The sequence below is a fragment of the Rhinoderma darwinii genome, unplaced genomic scaffold, assembly GCF_050947455.1.
Source record: "Rhinoderma darwinii isolate aRhiDar2 unplaced genomic scaffold, aRhiDar2.hap1 Scaffold_439, whole genome shotgun sequence".
Taxonomy (NCBI): domain Eukaryota; kingdom Metazoa; phylum Chordata; class Amphibia; order Anura; family Rhinodermatidae; genus Rhinoderma; species Rhinoderma darwinii.
The window spans coordinates 43,998-67,263 of NW_027463865.1; the positions used below are offsets into that span (position 1 = coordinate 43,998).

General features: G+C 35.1%; 1 protein-coding gene and 1 long non-coding RNA gene across 4 annotated transcripts in view; both read left to right on the forward strand.

Moving 5' to 3' along the window:
- Positions 1-23,266, forward strand: part of LOC142714054 (oocyte zinc finger protein XlCOF8.4-like) — a 99,253-nt gene that overhangs the window by 40,624 nt on the left and 35,363 nt on the right. The gene's annotated exons all lie outside the window — the stretch shown is intronic.
- On the forward strand, positions 973-7,376 carry LOC142714057 (uncharacterized). The gene is made up of 2 exons (XR_012870270.1): positions 973-1,384; positions 6,735-7,376. It is a non-coding gene; the product is annotated as an uncharacterized LOC142714057 (long non-coding RNA).

Consider the following 23,266-nt stretch of genomic DNA (forward strand, 5'->3'; position numbering starts at 1 on the left):
AGGCCTATATCTATATACTGATAGCACACAGGCATATATCTATATACTGATAGCACACAGGCATATATCTATATACTGATAGTACACAGGCATATATCTATACACTGATAATACACAGGCATATATCTATATACTGATAGTACACAGGCATATATCTATACACTGATAGTACACAGGCATATATTTATACACTGATAATACACAGGCATATATCTATATACTGATAGTACACAGGCATATATCTATATACTGATAGTACACAGGCATATATCTATATACTGATAGCACACAGGCATATATCTATATACTGATAGTACACAGCCATATATCTATATACTGATAGTACACAGGCATATATCTATATACTGATAGCACACAGGCATACATCTATATACTGATAGTACACAGGCATATATCTATATACTGATAGCACACAGGCATATATCTATATACTGATAGTACACAGACATATATCTATATACTGATAGTACACAGGCATATATCTATATACTGATAGTACACAGGCATATATCTATATACTGATAGTACACAGACATATATCTATATACTGATAGTACACAGGCATATATCTATATACAGATAGTGCACAGGCATATATCTATATACTGATAGTGCACAGGCATATATCTATATACTGATAGTACACAGGCATATATCTATATACTGACAGTACACAGGCATATATCTATACACTGATAGCACACAGGCCTATATCTATATACTGATAGAACACAGGCATATATCTATATACTGATAGTGTGAAGGATGGAGTGGACAGAAGTTAATGTTTATAATAATTTTCTTTCTTTAATAAAATATAGACTATAGAGTTGTGTACATAATTGTGATGAAGCAATAGTAATAGGATTAGATAAGTATACGTGGCAAGATGGCCCCTGAACAGGGACTACGCACTAATAAAATAACAAGTCACTTCCTGGTATGAACAAACTATGAACTATGAAGACATATCTAAAGGACCAGATAAGGGTGAACCTATCCAAGGATGACACAAAGTAACAAGAGGCTTACAGTGATACGTGCTTTTATAAAAGTGTGATAACATGTACCCACCCCCAGGAGAAAGGAGATATAGAACAAATGTGTGTAATAAATAAATCAGTGACGCCTGATGCTGAGTGAGGAGCTTTGTACCAGACTCTGTGTGGTGTGATTCCTTTCGTACGAACTCAGCGTATTATCCCTGCCGGTTGAGACTGATTAGTACCCGAACATTTTGGCGCTCGACGTGGGGCCACACTCGAGGGATAAGCCGTGTCCGTGATCGACGACCCCCAGACGCCTCAACATTGAATCGCCAGCCACGCTCCCAGGAAGTCTGATCAGCTTCAAATAAAACACGGTAAGGTTAAGTTCATGTTTATGAATATTGGCTCTTATCCGTGTGGGAGAGTGAGCAGGTGATAAGATACCGAGGTATTTGGAGTCGATCCCGGCCACACTCTCAGCGACAGAGAGTTAACCCGCTGTGTGGTTCCAAGAATCATAGTATAGATAGTCGCGTCTCGCCGGCATAGGTGATAAGTATAAGTGTGATAATTTAATTGGTCGCAGGGTATAGGTTGATACCATTAAGACGACAGGTGTAATAATTTAATTTAATTGGTCGCAGGGTATAGGTTGATACCATTAAGACGACAGGTGTAATAATTTAATTTAATTGGTCGCAGGGTATAGGTTGATACCATTAAGACGACAGGTGTAAGTGTAATAATTTAATTGGTCGCAGGGTATAGGTTGATACCATTAAGACGACAGGTGTAAGTGTAATAATTTAATTGGTCGCAGGGTATAGGTTGATACCATTAAGACGACAGAGACAGACAGTCAGTTATAATTGTGTTAAAAAAAAATAAAAAAAAAATTGTGTTTTGTGTTCAGAAACATCGAGAATAAGGTTTCATTCTCAGGACGGTGTTAAATATAGAACAGTATGTTTAATGTGTTTAAAAAAAAAAAAAAAAAGAGACAGGCAAGAAGAATGTAGAAAATAGTAAGAAAGTTATGCACATAGGTGGCATATTTATAGATGGAAGAATGGGCTGCAGCTCTTAGGGAAAACAAGGGAAGATTAAGTGACGAAGGAAAGTTAGATGAAGCATTAGCTTGGCAAAGAACAGCCATAGCCATAACTAAAGACAAGTTTACTGAGCAAGAAATACGAGACAGAAAGGGTAAAATCATCAGATATGTGTATTACAAAGTACGTGTCCAGCCACCGCCCTATAATGGCGACGGTGGAATTCTAACTTCGTGGGAGTGTCCCAGTTGTGGTTAACAGAACCCGCCCCAAGTTGAATATTGTGTATCATGTCACTTTCCACGCCCCGATCCTCCCATATATGCCACGCCTTCGGCACCACTCCCCGCCCCAGGAGGCCATCTTGGTACACCTAAACCTGTTGTTCCGTTATATCCGGTACTCACACAAGAAGGTGGATTTTATAAGCCCCCTCCGTAGGATGTGGCCACGCCCGGCCCAACCAAATCAGTATGAAATAATCACCTTGTTAATTTTGTCATTTGTAGTGTTTTTTCTATTTACAGAAGTTCCAGTTTTAGTTCACTGATGAAACAACACGTCATCATAATATAGAGATGGTGGCCGTCAGATTGTACGGTTAAACATTAACGTAGATAATTCCTGTACAATGGTGTGATAAATGATTGCAGATACGTATGTTGTTTTGCCGGCATTGAAAGTGTTAAGATTGTGAGAAGCTGCGAGTTTGTGACCTCCCTCCCCCCTAAAGTGTGCTGTGTTTGAGAGGAGGAGGAGGGGGGCTGACTGGGTGCAGTCTGCAGGGCTGATGAGACAGAGGGATCTCAATATGCACTGCTGAGATATATATATATCAGTAATGTCTACAAACCTAAATACATTTCTTCTCTTTTGCGCAAGCGCTGTTGGTTATAAAAGTTACGATATTTATGTGTTATGATGTGATCAGATTTCATGTGTTTTGATGTTAATTCAGATGTATTAAACTACAGATACTGTGAGACACGGGGTTTTGAAAATGTATGTGCCCCCACCGTTCCCTATTTTTATATACTGTTTATTGGTTTGCAGTAATTAATGTGATCAGAGATAATATTTTCTGTTTTATTGAATAACTAACTACAATTGTTTTGTTTTTGATTTCACACATGAGTTATGTCATGGTAAAGATCAAATGTTTGTCAGGAAAAAGTCATTTTTGTTTCAGGCTGTTGTACATTACAAGGGGTTAAATTAGTGTTATGTTGAGATGTAGTTGTGAACTCTGCTACATCACTCTCGCAGAGTCCACAAAGGGGGGAAGGGTGAAGGAACTGATCAGGTACAATTTTGGTTTATGTGTAAGAGACCATCCCCCTCCAGCAAAGTTACACAGGAGGCGAGGTGACATCACTCACACGAGTCTTTATGGATTTAGATGAGGGAGAAGGCAAAACAAAACTTGTCTGGACATTGTTAATTTGATGTAAAGTTTTTGGGAATGTTTTATTTTTATTTGTTTTTGTATTAATCAAGTATTTGCAGAACCTGATAAAAGTGAGATTCTCAAAGTATTCTGGATTATCAGCTGAATGAGGAGGAGTTGTGTTTGGTAGCGGCTTGTGACACCAATCCATGGAGTACCTCTACGCAAGCATATACTTTGTACTGTACTGAACAAAATGGACATGACACTGCGGTTCTCACACAAAGTCATGGACCACAGCAGAGCCCGATAGTATATTATTCAGCTAGACTAGACCCTGTGGCCCGAGGTTCCCCATCATGTGTGAGAGCTATCATTGCTGTAAATTCAATGTTAAACAAGGCCTCAGATTTGGTCCTGGCATTTCCACCACATGATATATATATTACTGCTATTCTAACTCAAGTACAACCTAAGCATTTGTCCACTGCAAGACATTTGAGATTAATCTGTGCGCTTCTTCTCCCTGAGCAGGTTACTTTACACCGCTGTACTACATTGAACCCAGCTACCTTACTGCCTTTGGAGCAAGGGGGGAGAAGACGTAGGTAAAGTATGGTCACAATTTTTGTCTGAAACTGATGAACATGATTGTATGGCCCTTATGGCCCAGGAAACAGTGGGCTTCGCACATGTAAAAGATACCCCACTCCAAAACCCAGACCTAAATACTCTTTGTGGATGGTTCAAGGTATTTTGTAGAAGGATCTTTTCTTACAGGATATGCAGTAACCACCGAAGATGTAGTCCTAGAAGCAGCCTCCTTGTCTCACCAGAGACAAAAGGAAATGCCCTGGCAGACGAAGCGGCAAAGCAAGCAGCACAGAAGCTACCCGTGTTAGCAGCCGTATGTCAGATAAAAGATCCAGAGGAAACAAGACCAGCTGTAAGCCCGGAACTACGGCAAAAAACTTCAAGGACAAGCAACAAAAGAAGAAAAAGACAAGTGGACGGCCCAAGGAGCAACGCTACGAAAAGATGGCCTCTGGCAATGCCAGAATAAACTGTGCCTGCCTAAGACAATGTTCCCAATGATGGCCCAGATAACACATGGAGAGACACACCAATAAAAAACGGCAATGATGGACTTGGTAAACAAGGTGTGGTATGCTCCAGGGTTTAGTGTGATGGCCAGCAGTTTTACACAAGGATGCATGATCTGTGCAACACATAATATTGGAAGAACTGTAAAAGTACCACAGAAGCACACACCCAGACCTATATATCCGTTCCAGAGACTGCAGATAGACTATATTCAACTACCCAAAGTTGGTACCTAGGAGTATGTGCTTGTTTGTATTGATCTCTTTTCAGGATGGCCAGAAGCTTTTCCAGTAACCAAAGCTACAGCCGTAGCCACAGCAAAGAAACTGATCAACGAGGTGGTGTGCAGATATGGAGTTCCAGAGGTGATCGAGAGCGACAGAGGAACTCATTTTACGGGTGAAATCATGAACCATGTGTTGTCAGCTCTAGGCATAAGTCAAGCCCTACATACACCATACCATCCACAAAGCAGTGGGAAGGTTGAGAGACTAAATGGGACTCTCAAATTGAAAATCCAAAAAGCAATGGTAGAAAACGGGAAACCATGGACCGAGTGTCTACCATTAGCCTTGTTCTCAGTAAGATACACGCCCACAAAAAGAACAGGTCTCAGCCCATATGAGATCTTATTTGGGTCGGCTCCCAGATTAGGATGTTATTTTCCACAGGTGCTCCAAATGCAGTATGGTAGACTAACAGATTATGTATCAACACTGAACAAACAATTGACCAAGGTGCATGCACAAGTATTTGCTTCCATTCCAGGTCCTGATTCAGTTGAAGGGACGTATAAGCTAGAACCAGGAGATTGGGTCATTGTCAAAAGACACGTGAGGAAGAGCCTTGAGCCACGGTTTGATGGTCCTTTTCAAGTTTTGCTCGTTACAAGCACCTCAGTGAAGCTCGAAGGAAAGGCAAGCTGGATTCACGCCAGTCATTGTAAAAAGGTTCTTCAGCCAGAAGAATGAAGATCTTTGCGGTCGTTGCGGCGGTTGTTGCGTGTGCTCTTATACAAAAAGGCAGAACTGCTACTCCTGTACACGTAATCAGTACAGAATCACTGGAACAGTTCAGGACAGGGTGGGCGAATGCCACAGTGGATAGAAAGCAGGGTAACTACACCTGTAAGGCCAATGCCCCGTGTTATACTACAAATGTGACTACAACCGAAGGGACTTGGAAAAAAGGGCCACATGGAGGGACTGTGTACCTCCACATAGACAAAACAGCCAACATTAGCATACAAGAAGAGACTGGGACTGTGGTTTTGTTGTTATGAACCAGATTTACAGTATCGACAGAAATATACAACCAGTAAAAATAGAAACGAAATGATAAATAAGACTTATGAAAGATGCAACAAGGAGAGGCTCAACTCTACGATTGTAATAAAAGAAACTGATGGGATGATATTATGTATGAATAATAGCCAAATAAGAAATAGGAGATATTTTGTATTCTTGATAACAATTTTAAGAGATATTTAGGAGTATTGAATGGTATACAGTTAGAAACCCAAGAGACCATCTCTCAAAATAGTCACATATTTACAAGGGGAAAAAAGAGATCTGAAAGGAAGTTTTGACCCCCATGTGTATATAGATGCTATAGGAGTCCCAAGGGGGGTCCCAGATGAATTCAAGGCCCGGGATCAGGTAGCAGCTTGATTTGAATCATTAATCCCTATGATCACAGCTAACAAAAATGTAGATTGGATAAATTATATCTATTACAACCAGCAACGGTTTGTTAACTATACTAGGGACGCTTTACAAGGTCTAGCTGACCAGTTAGGACCCACATCTACTATGACTTTCCAGAACCGTATGGCCCTTGATATGATACTAGCAGAAAAAGGAGGCGTTTGTGCCATGATAGGTACTACCTGTCGTACTTTTATTCCAGATAACACAGGACCAAACGGCAAAGTAACCATGGCAATCAAACAGATTGTTTCTTTATCCGAGGAATTAAAACGAAATTGAGGTTTCACAGACCCATGGGATCAGTATTTCTCATGGTTAACCGGATGGCAGAAAATTCTGGCCCAAATTGGGATTGTAATCTTAATCTTTCTAGTGCTTTTCGCAGTTATTGCTTGTTGTGTATTACCATGTATAAAGAAATTAATGACTAAAACTATAACTGAAGTAACTCCCACTTTTATGTTTTCTTCAGAAATTGAAGGACTTTTACCAACTCCATCCATGAAAACAACCACCCTTTATCGAGACTATTGTTCTGAAGATGAATAGATAGTGTAGGGTGTGCACCGACTCTTTAAGTCCAGCTACAAAGGGGGGTCTCCTAATAGGGGAGGCTCGTCTCAAACTGGTGAAAAAATCCTTTTACTCCCCTTTCCCAGAGCACGGACACACTTAGGTTAAGAAATGAAGAAAATAATGATAAAAGGGGGGACTGTGAAGGATGGAGTGGACAGAAGTTAATGTTTATAATAATTTTCTTTCTTTAATAAAATATAGACTATAGAGTTGTGTACATAATTGTGATGAAGCAATAGTAATAGGATTAGATAAGTATACGTGGCAAGATGGCCCCTGAACAGGGACTACGCACTAATAAAATAACAAGTCACTTCCTGGTATGAACAAACTATGAACTATGAAGACATATCTAAAGGACCAGATAAGGGTGAACCTATCCAAGGATGACACAAGTATCAAGAGGCTTACAGTGATACGTGCTTTTATAAAAGTGTGATAACATGTACCCACCCCCAGGAGAAAGGAGATATAGAACAAATGTGTGTAATAAATAAGCCAGCGACGCCTGATGCTGAGTGAGGAGCTTTGTACCAGACTCTGTGTGGTGTGATTCCTTTCGTACGAACTCAGCGTATTATCCCTGCCGGTTGAGACTGATTAGTACCCGAACAATAGTACACAGCCATATATCTATATACTGATAGCACACAGGCATATATCTATATACTGATAGTACACAGCCATATATCTATATACTGATAGTACACAGGCATATATCTATACACTGATAGTACACAGGCCTATATCTATATACTGATAGCACACAGGCATATATCTATATACTGATAGTACACAGCCATATATCTATATACTGATAGCACACAGGCATATATCTATATACTGATAGTACACAGCCATATATCTATATACTGATAGTACACAGGCATATATCTATACACTGATAGTACACAGGCCTATATCTATATACTGATAGCACACAGGCATATATCTATATACTGATAGCACACAGGCATATATCTATATACTGATAGTACACAGGCATATATCTATACACTGATAATACACAGGCATATATCTATATACTGATAGTACACAGGCATATATCTATATACTGATAGTACACAGGCGTATATCTATATACTGATAGTACACAGGCGTATATCTATATACTGATAGCACACAGGCATATATCTATATACTGTTAGCACACAGGCATATATCTATATACTGATAGCACACAGGCATATATCTATACACTGATAGCACACAGGCATATATCTATACACTGATAGTTCACAGCCATATATCTATATACTGATAGTACACAGGCATATATCTATATACTGATAGTACACAGGCATATATCTATACACTGATAGCACACAGGCATATATCTATATACTGATAGTACACTGGCATATATCTATATACTGATAGTACACAGGCATATATCTATATACTGATAGTACACAGGCATATATCTATACACTGATAATACACAGGCATATATCTATATACTGATAGTACACAGGCATATATCTATATACTGATAGTACACAGGTATATATCTATACACTGATAGCACACAGGCATATATCTATACACTGATAGAACACAGGCATATATCTATATACTGATAGTACACAGGCATATATCTATATACTGATAGTACACAGGCATATATCTATATACTAATAGTACACAGGCATATATCTATATACTGATAGTACACAGGCGTATATCTATATACTGATAGTACACAGGCATATATCTATATACTGATAGTACACAGGCATATATCTATATACTGATAGCACACAAGTATATATCTATATACTGATAGCACACAGGCATATATCTATATACTGATAGCACACAGGCATATATCTATACACTGATAGAACACAGGCATATATTAGTACACAGCCATATATCTATATACTGATAGCACACAGGCATATATCTATATACTGATAGTACACAGGCATATATCTATATACTGATAGTACACAGGCATATATCTATATACTAATAGTACACAGGCATATATCTATATACTGATAGTACACAGGCATATATCTATATACTGACAGTACACAGGCATATATCTATACACTGATAGCACACAGGCATATATCTATACACTGATAGTACACAGGCCTATATCTATATACTGATAGTACACAGGCGTATATCTATATACTGATAGCACACAGGCATATATCTATATACTGATAGCACACAGGCATATATCTATATACTGATAGTACACAGGCATATATCTATACACTGATAGCACACAGGCATATATCTATACACTGATAGTACACAGCCATATATCTATATACTGATAGTACACAGGCATATATCTATATACTGATATTACACAGGCATATATCTATACACTGATAATACACAGGCATATATCTATATACTGATAGTACACAGGCATATATCTATATACTGATAGTACACAGGCATATATCTATATACTGATAGTACACAGCCATATATCTATATACTGATAGTACACAGGCATATATCTATATACTGATAGTACACAGGCATATATCTATATACTGATAGTACACAGGCATATATCTATACACTGATAGTACACAGCCATATATCTATATACTGATAGTACACAGGCATATATCTATATACTGATAGTACACAGGCCTATATCTATATACTGATAGCACACAGGCATATATCTATATACTGATAGTACACAGGCATATATCTATATACTGATAGTACACAGGCATATATCTATACACTGATAGCACACAGGCATATATCTATATACTGATAGTACACTGGCATATATCTATATACTGATAGTACACAGGCATATATCTATATACTGATAGTACACAGGCATATATCTATACACTGATAATACACAGGCATATATCTATATACTGATAGTACACAGGCATATATCTATATACTGATAGTACACAGGCATATATCTATATACTGATAGTACACAGGCATATATCTATATACTGATAGTACACAGGCATATATCTATATACTGATAGTACACAGGTATATATCTATATACTGATAGCACACAGGCATATATCTATACACTGATAGAACACAGGCATATATTAGTACACAGCCATATATCTATATACTGATAGCACACAGGCATATATCTATATACTGATAGTACACAGGCATATATCTATATACTGATAGTACACAGGCATATATCTATATACTAATAGTACACAGGCATATATCTATATACTGATAGTACACAGGCGTATATCTATATACTGATAGTACACAGGCATATATCTATATACTGATAGTACACAGGCATATATCTATATACTGATAGTACACAGGTATATATCTATATACTGATAGCACACAGGCATATATCTATATACTGATAGCACACAGGCATATATCTATACACTGATAGAACACAGGCATATATTAGTACACAGCCATATATCTATATACTGATAGCACACAGGCATATATCTATATACTGATAGTACACAGGCATATATCTATATACTGATAGTACACAGGCATATATCTATATACTAATAGTACACAGGCATATATCTATATACTGATAGTACACAGGCATATATCTATATACTGACAGTACACAGGCATATATCTATACACTGATAGCACACAGGCATATATCTATACACTGATAGTACACAGGCCTATATCTATATACTGATAGCACACAGGCGTATATCTATATACTGATAGTACACAGGCGTATATCTATATACTGATAGTACACAGGCATATATCTATATACTGATAGTACACAGGCATATATCTATACACTGATAGCACACAGGCGTATATCTATACACTGATAGCACACAGGCATATATCTATATACTGATAGCACACAGGCATATATCTATATACTGATAGTACACAGGCATATATCTATATACTGATAGTACACAGGCATATATCTATATACTGATAGTACACAGGCATATATCTATACACTGATAGTACACAGGCCTATATCTATATACTGATAGCACACAGGCATATATCTATATACTGATAGTACACAGGCATATATCTATATACTGATAGTACACAAGCATATATCTATACACTGATAGCACACAGGCATATATCTATATACTGATAGTACACTGGCATATATCTATATACTGATAGTACACAGGCATATATCTATATACTGATAGTACACAGGCATATATCTATACACTGATAATACACAGGCATATATCTATATACTGATAGTACACAGGCATATATCTATATACTGATAGTACACAGGCATATATCTATACACTGATAATACACAGGCATATATCTATATACTGATAGTACACAGGCATATATCTATATACTGATAGTACACCGGCATATATCTATATACTGATAGTACACAGGCATATATCTATATACTGATAGCACACAGGCATATATCTATATACTGATAGTACACAGGCATATATCTATATACTGATAGTACACAGGCATATATCTATATACTAATAGTACACAGGCATATATCTATATACTGATAGTACACCGGCGTATATCTATATACTGATAGTACACAGGCGTATATCTATATACTGATAGTACACAGGCGTATATCTATATACTGATAGTACACAGGCGTATATCTATATACAGATAGTACACAGGCGTATATCTATACACTGATAGTACAGAGGCATATATCTATATACTGATAGTACACAGGCATATATCTATATACTGATAGTACACAGGCATATATCTATATACTGATAGTACACAGGCATATATCTATACACTGATAGTACACAGGCATATATCTATATACTGATAGCACACAGGCATATATCTATATACTTATAGCACACAGGCATATATCTATACACTGATAGTACACAGGCCTATATCTATATACTGATAGCACACAGGCATATATCTATATACTGATAGCACACAGGCATATATCTATATACTGATAGTACACAGGCATATATCTATACACTGATAATACACAGGCATATATCTATATACTGATAGTACACAGGCATATATCTATATACTGATAGTACACAGGCATATATCTATACACTGATAATACACAGGCATATATCTATATACTGATAGTACACAGGCATATATCTATATACTGATAGTACACAGGCATATATCTATACACTGATAGCACACAGGCATATATCTATACACTGATAGTACACAGCCATATATCTATATACTGATAGTACACAGGCATATATCTATATACTGATAGTACACAGGCCTATATCTATATACTGATAGCACACAGGCATATATCTATATACTGATAGTACACAGGCATATATCTATATACTGATAGTACACAGGCATATATCTATACACTGATAATACACAGGCATATATCTATATACTGATAGTACACAGGCATATATCTATATACTGATAGTACACAGGCATATATCTATACACTGATAGCACACAGGCATATATCTATACACTGATAGTACACAGCCATATATCTATATACTGATAGTACACAGGCCTATATCTATATACTGATAGTACACAGGCCTATATCTATATACTGATAGCACACAGGCATATATCTATATACTGATAGTACACAGGCATATATCTATATACTGATAGTACACAGGCATATATCTATACACTGATAGCACACAGGCATATATCTATATACTGATAGTACACTGGCATATATCTATATACTGATAGTACACAGGCATATATCTATATACTGATAGTACACAGGCATATATCTATACACTGATAATACACAGGCATATATCTATATACTGATAGTACACAGGCATATATCTATATACTGATAGTACACAGGCATATATCTATATACTGATAGTACACAGGTATATATCTATATACTGATAGCACACAGGCATATATCTATACACTGATAGAACACAGGCATATATTAGTACACAGCCATATATCTATATACTGATAGCACACAGGCATATATCTATATACTGATAGTACACAGGCATATATCTATATACTGATAGTACACAGGCATATATCTATATACTGATAGTACACAGGCGTATATCTATATACTGATAGTACACAGGCATATATCTATATACTGATAGTACACAGGCATATATCTATATACTGATAGTACACAGGCGTATATCTATATACTGATAGTACACAGGCATATATCTATACACTGATAGTACACAGGCATATATCTATATACTAATAGTACACAGGCATATATCTATATACTGATAGTACACAGGCATATATCTATATACTAATAGTACACAGGCGTATATCTATATACTGATAGTACACAGGCATATATCTATATACTGATAGTACACAGGCATATATCTATATACTGATAGTACACTGGCATATATCTATATACTGATAGTACACAGGCATATATCTATATACTGATAGTACACAGGCATATATCTATACACTGATAATACACAGGCATATATCTATATACTGATAGTACACAGGCATATATCTATATACTGATAGTACACAGGCATATATCTATATACTGATAGTACACAGGTATATATCTATATACTGATAGCACACAGGCATATATCTATACACTGATAGAACACAGGCATATATTAGTACACAGCCATATATCTATATACTGATAGCACACAGGCATATATCTATATACTGATAGTACACAGGCATATATCTATATACTGATAGTACACAGGCATATATCTATATACTAATAGTACACAGGCATATATCTATATACTGATAGTACACAGGCGTATATCTATATACTGATAGTACACAGGCATATATCTATATACTGATAGTACACAGGCATATATCTATATACTGATAGTACACAGGCATATATCTATATACTGATAGCACACAGGCATATATCTATACACTGATAGTGCACAGGCATATATCTATATACTGATAGTACACAGGCATATATCTATATACTGATAGTACACAGGCATATATCTATATACTGATAGTACACAGGCATATATCTATATACTGATAGCACACAGGCATATATCTATATACTGATAGCACACAGGCATATATCTATACACTGATAGAACACAGGCATATATTAGTACACAGCCATATATCTATATACTGATAGCACACAGGCATATATCTATATACTGATAGTACACAGGCATATATCTATATACTGATAGTACACAGGCATATATCTATATACTAATAGTACACAGGCATATATCTATATACTGATAGTACACAGGCATATATCTATATACTGACAGTACACAGGCATATATCTATACACTGATAGCACACAGGCATATATCTATACACTGATAGTACACAGGCCTATATCTATATACTGATAGCACACAGGCATATATCTATATACTGATAGCACACAGGCATATATCTATATACTGATAGTACACAGGCATATATCTATACACTGATAATACACAGGCATATATCTATATACTGATAGTACACAGGCATATATCTATATACTGATAGTACACAGGCATATATCTATACACTCATAATACACAGGCACATATCTATATACTGATAGTACACAGGCATATATCTATATACTGATAGTACACAGGCATATATCTATACACTGATAGCACACAGGCATATATCTATACACTGATAGTACACAGGCCTATATCTATATACTGATAGCACACAGGCATATATCTATATACTGATAGTACACAGGCATATATCTATATACTGATAGTACACAGGCATATATCTATACACTGATAGCACACAGGCATATATCTATATACTGATAGTACACTGGCATATATCTATATACTGATAGTACACAGGCATATATCTATATACTGATAGTACACAGGCATATATCTATACACTGATAATACACAGGCATATATCTATATACTGATAGTACACAGGCATATATCTATATACTGATAGTACACAGGCATATATCTATACACTGATAATACACAGGCATATATCTATATACTGATAGTACACAGGCATATATCTATATACTGATAGTACACAGGCATATATCTATATACTGATAGTACACAGGTATATATCTATATACTGATAGCACACAGGCATATATCTATATACTGATAGCACACAGGCATATATCTATACACTGATAGTACACAGGCATATATCTATACACTGATAGTACACAGGCATATATCTATATACTGATAGTACACAGGCATATATCTATATACTGATAGTACACAGGCATATATCTATATACTGATAGTACACAGGCATATATCTATATACTGATAGCACACAGGCATATATCTATATACTGATAGTACACAGGCATATATCTATATACTGATAGTACACAGGCATATATCTATATACTGATAGTACACAGGCATATATCTATATACTGATAGTACACCGGCGTATATCTATATACTGATAGTACACAGGCGTATATCTATATACTGATAGTACACAGGCGTATATCTATATACTGATAGTACACAGGCGTATATCTATATACAGATAGTACACAGGCGTATATCTATACACTGATAGTACAGAGGCATATATCTATATACTGATAGTACACAGGCATATATCTATATACTGATAGTACACAGGCATATATCTATATACTGATAGTACACAGGCATATATCTATACACTGATAGTACACAGGCATATATCTATATACTGATAGCACACAGGCATATATCTATATACTTATAGCACACAGGCATATATCTATACACTGATAATACACAGGCATATATCTATATACTGATAGCACACAGGCATATATCTATATACTGATAGTACACTGGCATATATCTATACACTGATAATACACAGGCATATATCTATATACTGATAGTACACAGGCATATATCTATATACTGATAGTACACAGGCATATATCTATACACTGATAATACACAGGCATATATCTATATACTGATAGTACACAGGCATATATCTATATACTGATAGTACACAGGCATATATCTATACACTGATAGCACACAGGCATATATCTATACACTGATAGTACACAGCCATATATCTATATACTGATAGTACACAGGCATATATCTATATACTGATAGTACACAGGCCTATATCTATACACTGATAGTACACAGGCCTATATCTATATACTGATAGCACACAGGCATATATCTATATACTGATAGCACACAGGCATATATCTATATACTGATAGTACACAGGCATATATCTATACACTGATAGTACACAGGCATATATCTATATACTGATAGCACACAGGCATATATCTATATACTGATAGTACACAGGCATATATCTATACACTGATAGTACACAGGCATATATCTATATACTGATAGTACACAGGCATATATCTATACACTGATAGTACACAGGCATATATCTATACACTGATAATACACAGGCATATATCTATATACTGATAGTACACAGGCATATATCTATATACTGATAGCACACAGGCATATATCTATATACTGATAGCACACAGGCATATATCTATATACTGATAGTACACAGCCATATATCTATATACTGATAATACACAGGCATATATCTATATACTGATAGCACACAGGCATACATCTATATACTGATAGTACACAGGCATATATCTATATACTGATAGTACACAGGCATATATCTATATACTGATAGTGCACAGGCATATATCTATATACTGATAGTACACAGGCATATATCTATATACTGATAGTACACAGGCATATATCTATATACTGACAGTACACAGGCATATATCTATACACTGATAGCACACAGGCATATATCTATACACTGATAGTACACAGGCATATATCTATATACTGATAGTACACAGGCATATATCTATATACTGATAGTACACAGGCATATATCTATATACTGATAGTACACAGGCATATATCTATACACTGATAGTACACAGGCATATATCTATATACTGATAGTACACAGGCCTATATCTATATACTGATAGCACACAGGCATATATCTATATACTGATAGCACACAGGCATATATCTATATACTGATAGTACACAGGCATATATCTATACACTGATAATACACAGGCATATATCTATATACTGATAGTACACAGGCATATATCTATATACTGATAGTACACAGGCATATATCTATACACTGATAATACACAGGCATATATCTATATACTGATAGTACACAGGCATATATCTATATACTGATAGTACACAGGCATATATCTATACACTGATAGCACACAGGCATATATCTATACACTGATAGTACACAGCCATATATCTATATACTGATAGTACACAGGCATATATCTATATACTGATAGTACACAGGCATATATCTATATACTGATAGCACACAGGCATATATCTATATACTGATAGTACACAGGTATATATCTATATACTGATAGCACACAGGCATATATCTATACACTGATAGAACACAGGCATATATTAGTACACAGCCATATATCTATATACTGATAGCACACAGGCATATATCTATATACTGATAGTACACAGGCATATATCTATATACTGATAGTACACAGGCATATATCTATATACTAATAGTACACAGGCATATATCTATATACTGATAGTACACAGGCGTATATCTATATACTGATAGTACACAGGCATATATCTATATACTGATAGTACACAGGCATATATCTATATACTGATAGTACACAGGCATATATCTATATACTGATAGCACACAGGCATATATCTATACACTGATAGTGCACAGGCATATATCTATATACTGATAGTACACAGGCATATATCTATATACTGATAGTACACAGGCATATATCTATATACTGATAGTACACAGGCATATATCTATATACTGATAGCACACAGGCATATATCTATATACTGATAGCACACAGGCATATATCTATACACTGATAGAACACAGGCATATATTAGTACACAGCCATATATCTATATACTGATAGCACACAGGCATATATCTATATACTGATAGTACACAGGCATATATCTATATACTGATAGTACACAGGCATATATCTATATACTAATAGTACACAGGCATATATCTATATACTGATAGTACACAGGCATATATCTATATACTGACAGTACACAGGCATATATCTATACACTGATAGCACACAGGCATATATCTATACACTGATAGTACACAGGCCTATATCTATATACTGATAGCACACAGGCATATATCTATATACTGATAGCACACAGGCATATATCTATATACTGATAGTACACAGGCATATATCTATACACTGATAATACACAGGCATATATCTATATACTGATAGTACACAGGCATATATCTATATACTGATAGTACACAGGCATATATCTATACACTGATAATACACAGGCATATATCTATATACTGATAGTACACAGGCATATATCTATATACTGATAGTACACAGGCATATATCTATACACTGATAGCACACAGGCATATATCTATACACTGATAGTACACAGGCCTATATCTATATACTGATAGTACACCGGCGTATATCTATATACTGATAGTACACAGGCGTATATCTATATACTGATAGTACACAGGCGTATATCTATATACTGATAGTACACAGGCGTATATCTATATACAGATAGTACACAGGCGTATATCTATACACTGATAGTACAGAGGCATATATCTATATACTGATAGTACACAGGCATATATCTATATACTGATAGTACACAGGCATATATCTATATACTGATAGTACACAGGCATATATCTATACACTGATAGTACACAGGCATATATCTATATACTGATAGCACACAGGCATATATCTATATACTTATAGCACACAGGCATATATCTATACACTGATAGCACACAGGCCTATATCTATATACTGATAGCACACAGGCATATATCTATATACTGATAGTACACAGGCATATATCTATATACTGATAGCACACAGCCATATATCTATATACTGATAGTACACTGGCATATATCTATACACTGATAGTACACAGGCATATATCTATATACTGATAGTACACAGGCATATATCTATACACTGATAGTACACAGGCATATATCTATACACTGATAATACACAGGCATATATCTATATACTGATAGTACACAGGCATATATCTATATACTGATAGCACACAGGCATATATCTATATACTGATAGCACACAGGCATATATCTATATACTGATAGTACACAGCCATATATCTATATACTGATAATACACAGGCATATATCTATATACTGATAGCACACAGGCATACATCTATATACTGATAGTACACAGGCATATATCTATATACTGATAGTACACAGGCATATATCTATATACTGATAGTACACAGGCATATATCTATATACTGATAGTACACAGGCATATATCTATATACTGACAGTACACAGGCATATATCTATACACTGATAGCACACAGGCATATATCTATACACTGATAGTACACAGGCATATATCTATATACTGATAGTACACAGGCATATATCTATATACTGATAGTACACAGGCATATATCTATATACTGATAGTACACAGGCATATATCTATACACTGATAGTACACAGGCATATATCTATATACTGATAGTACACAGGCCTATATCTATATACTGATAGCACACAGGCATATATCTATATACTGATAGCACACAGGCATATATCTATATACTGATAGTACACAGGCATATATCTATACACTGATAATACACAGGCATATATCTATATACTGATAGTACACAGGCATATATCTATACACTGATAGTACACAGGCATATATCTATACACTGATAATACACAGGCATATATCTATATACTGATAGTACACAGGCATATATCTATATACTGATAGTACACAGGCATATATCTATACACTGATAGCACACAGGCATATATCTATACACTGATAGTACACAGCCATATATCTATATACTGATAGTACACAGGCATATATCTATATACTGATAGTACACAGGCCTATATCTATATACTGATAGCACACAGGCATATATCTATATACTGATAGTACACAGGCATATATCTATATACTGATAGTACACAGGCATATATCTATACACTGATAGCACACAGGCATATATCTATATACTGATAGTACAGAGGCATATATCTATATACTGATAGTACACAGGCATATATCTATATACTGATAGTACACAGGCATATATCTATACATTGATAATACACAGGCATATATCTATATACTGATAGTACACAGGCATATATCTATATACTGATAGTACACAGGCATATATCTATATACTGATAGTACACAGGCATATATCTATACACTGATAGAACACAGGCATATATTAGTACACAGCCATATATCTATATACTGATAGCACACAGGCATATATCTATATACTGATAGTACACAGGCATATATCTATATACTGATAGTACACAGGCATATATCTATATACTAATAGTACACAGGCATATATCTATATACTGATAGTACACAGGCGTATATCTATATACTGATAGTACACAGGCATATATCTATACACTGATAGCACACAGGCATATATCTATATACTGATAGTACACAGGCATATATCTATATACTGATAGTACACAGGCATATATCTATATACTGATAGTACACAGGCATATATCTATATACTAATAGTACACAGGCATATATCTATATACTGATAGTACACAGGCGTATATCTATATACTGATAGTACACAGGCATATATCTATATACTAATAGTACACAGGCATATATCTATATACTGATAGTACACAGGCGTATATCTATATACTGATAGTACACAGGCATATATCTATATACTGATAGTACACAGGCGTATATCTATATACTGATAGTACACAGGCATATATCTATACACTGATAGCACACAGGCATATATCTATACACTGATAGTACACAGGCATATATCTATATACTGATAGTACACTGGCATATATCTATATACTGATAGTACACAGGCATATATCTATATACTGATAGTACACAGGCATATATCTATACACTGATAATACACAGGCATATATCTATATACTGATAGTACACAGGCATATATCTATATACTGATAGTACACAGGCATATATCTATATACTGATAGTACACAGGTATATATCTATATACTGATAGCACACAGGCATATATCTATACACTGATAGAACACAGGCATATATTAGTACACAGCCATATATCTATATACTGATAGCACACAGGCATATATCTATATACTGATAGTACACAGGCATATATCTATATACTGATAGTACACAGGCATATATCTATATACTAATAGTACACAGGCATATATCTATATACTGATAGTACACAGGCGTATATCTATATACTGATAGTACACAGGCATATATCTATATACTGATAGTACACAGGCATATATCTATATACTGATAGTACACAGGTATATATCTATATACTGATAGCACACAGCCATATATCTATATACTGATAATACACAGGCATATATCTATATACTGATAGTACACAGGCATATATCTATATACTGATAGTACAGAGGCATATATCTATATACTGATAGTACACAGGCATATATCTATATACTGATCGCAAAAAGGCATATATCTATACACTGATAGAACACAGGCATATATTAGTACACAGCCATATATCTATATACTGATAGCACACAGGCATATATCTATATACTGATAGTACACAGGCATATATCTATATACTGATAGTACACAGGCATATATCTATATACTAATAGTACACAGGCATATATCTATATACTGATAGTACACAGGCATATATCTATATACTGACAGTACACAGGCATATATCTATACACTGATAGCACACAGGCATATATATATACACTGATAGTACACAGGCCTATATCTATATACTGATAGCACACAGGCATATATCTATATACTGATAGCACACAGGCATATATCTATATACTGATAGTACACAGGCATATATCTATACACTGATAATACACAGGCATATATCTATATACTGATAGTACACAGGCATATATCTATATACTGATAGTACACAGGCATATATCTATACACTGATAATACACAGGCATATATCTATATACTGATAGTACACAGGCATATATCTATACACTGATAATACACAGGCATATATCTATATACTGATAGTACACAGGCATATATCTATATACTGATAGTACACAGGCATATATCTATACACTGATAATACACAGGCATATATCTATATACTGATAGTACACAGGCATATATCTATATACTGATAGTACACAGGCATATATCTATACACTGATAATACACAGGCATATATCTATATACTGATAGTACACAGGCATATATCTATATACTGATAGTACACAGGTATATATCTATATACTGATAGCACACAGGCATATATCTATATACTGATAGCACACAGGCATATATCTATATACTGATAGTACACAGGCATATATCTATACACTGATAGTACACAGGCATATATCTATATACTAATAGTACACAGGCATATATCTATATACTGATAGTACACAGGCATATATCTATATACTGATAGTACACAGGCATATATCTATATACTGATAGCACACAGGCATATATCTATATACTGATAGTACACAGGCGTATATCTATATACTGATAGTACACAGGCGTATATCTATATACTGATAGTACACAGGCGTATATCTATATACAGATAGTACACAGGCATATATCTATACACTGATAGTACAGAGGCATATATCTATATACTGATAGTACACAGGCATATATCTATATACTGATAGTACACAGGCATATATCTATATACTGATAGTACACAGGCATATATCTATACACTGATAGTACACAGGCATATATCTATATACTGATAGCACACAGGCATATATCTATATACTTATAGCACACAGGCATATATCTATACACTGATAGTACACAGGCCTATATCTATATACTGATAGCACACAGGCATATATCTATATACTGATAGCACACAGGCATATATCTATATACTGATAGTACACAGGCATATATCTATACACTGATAATACACAGGCATATATCTATATACTGATAGTACACAGGCATATATCTATATACTGATAGTACACAGGCATATATCTATACACTGATAATACACAGGCATATATCTATATACTGATAGTACACAGGCATATATCTATATACTGATAGTACACAGGCATATATCTATACACTGATAGCACACAGGCATATATCTATACACTGATAGTACACAGCCATATATCTATATACTGATAGTACACAGGCATATATCTATATACTGATAGTACACAGGCCTATATCTATATACTGATAGCACACAGGCA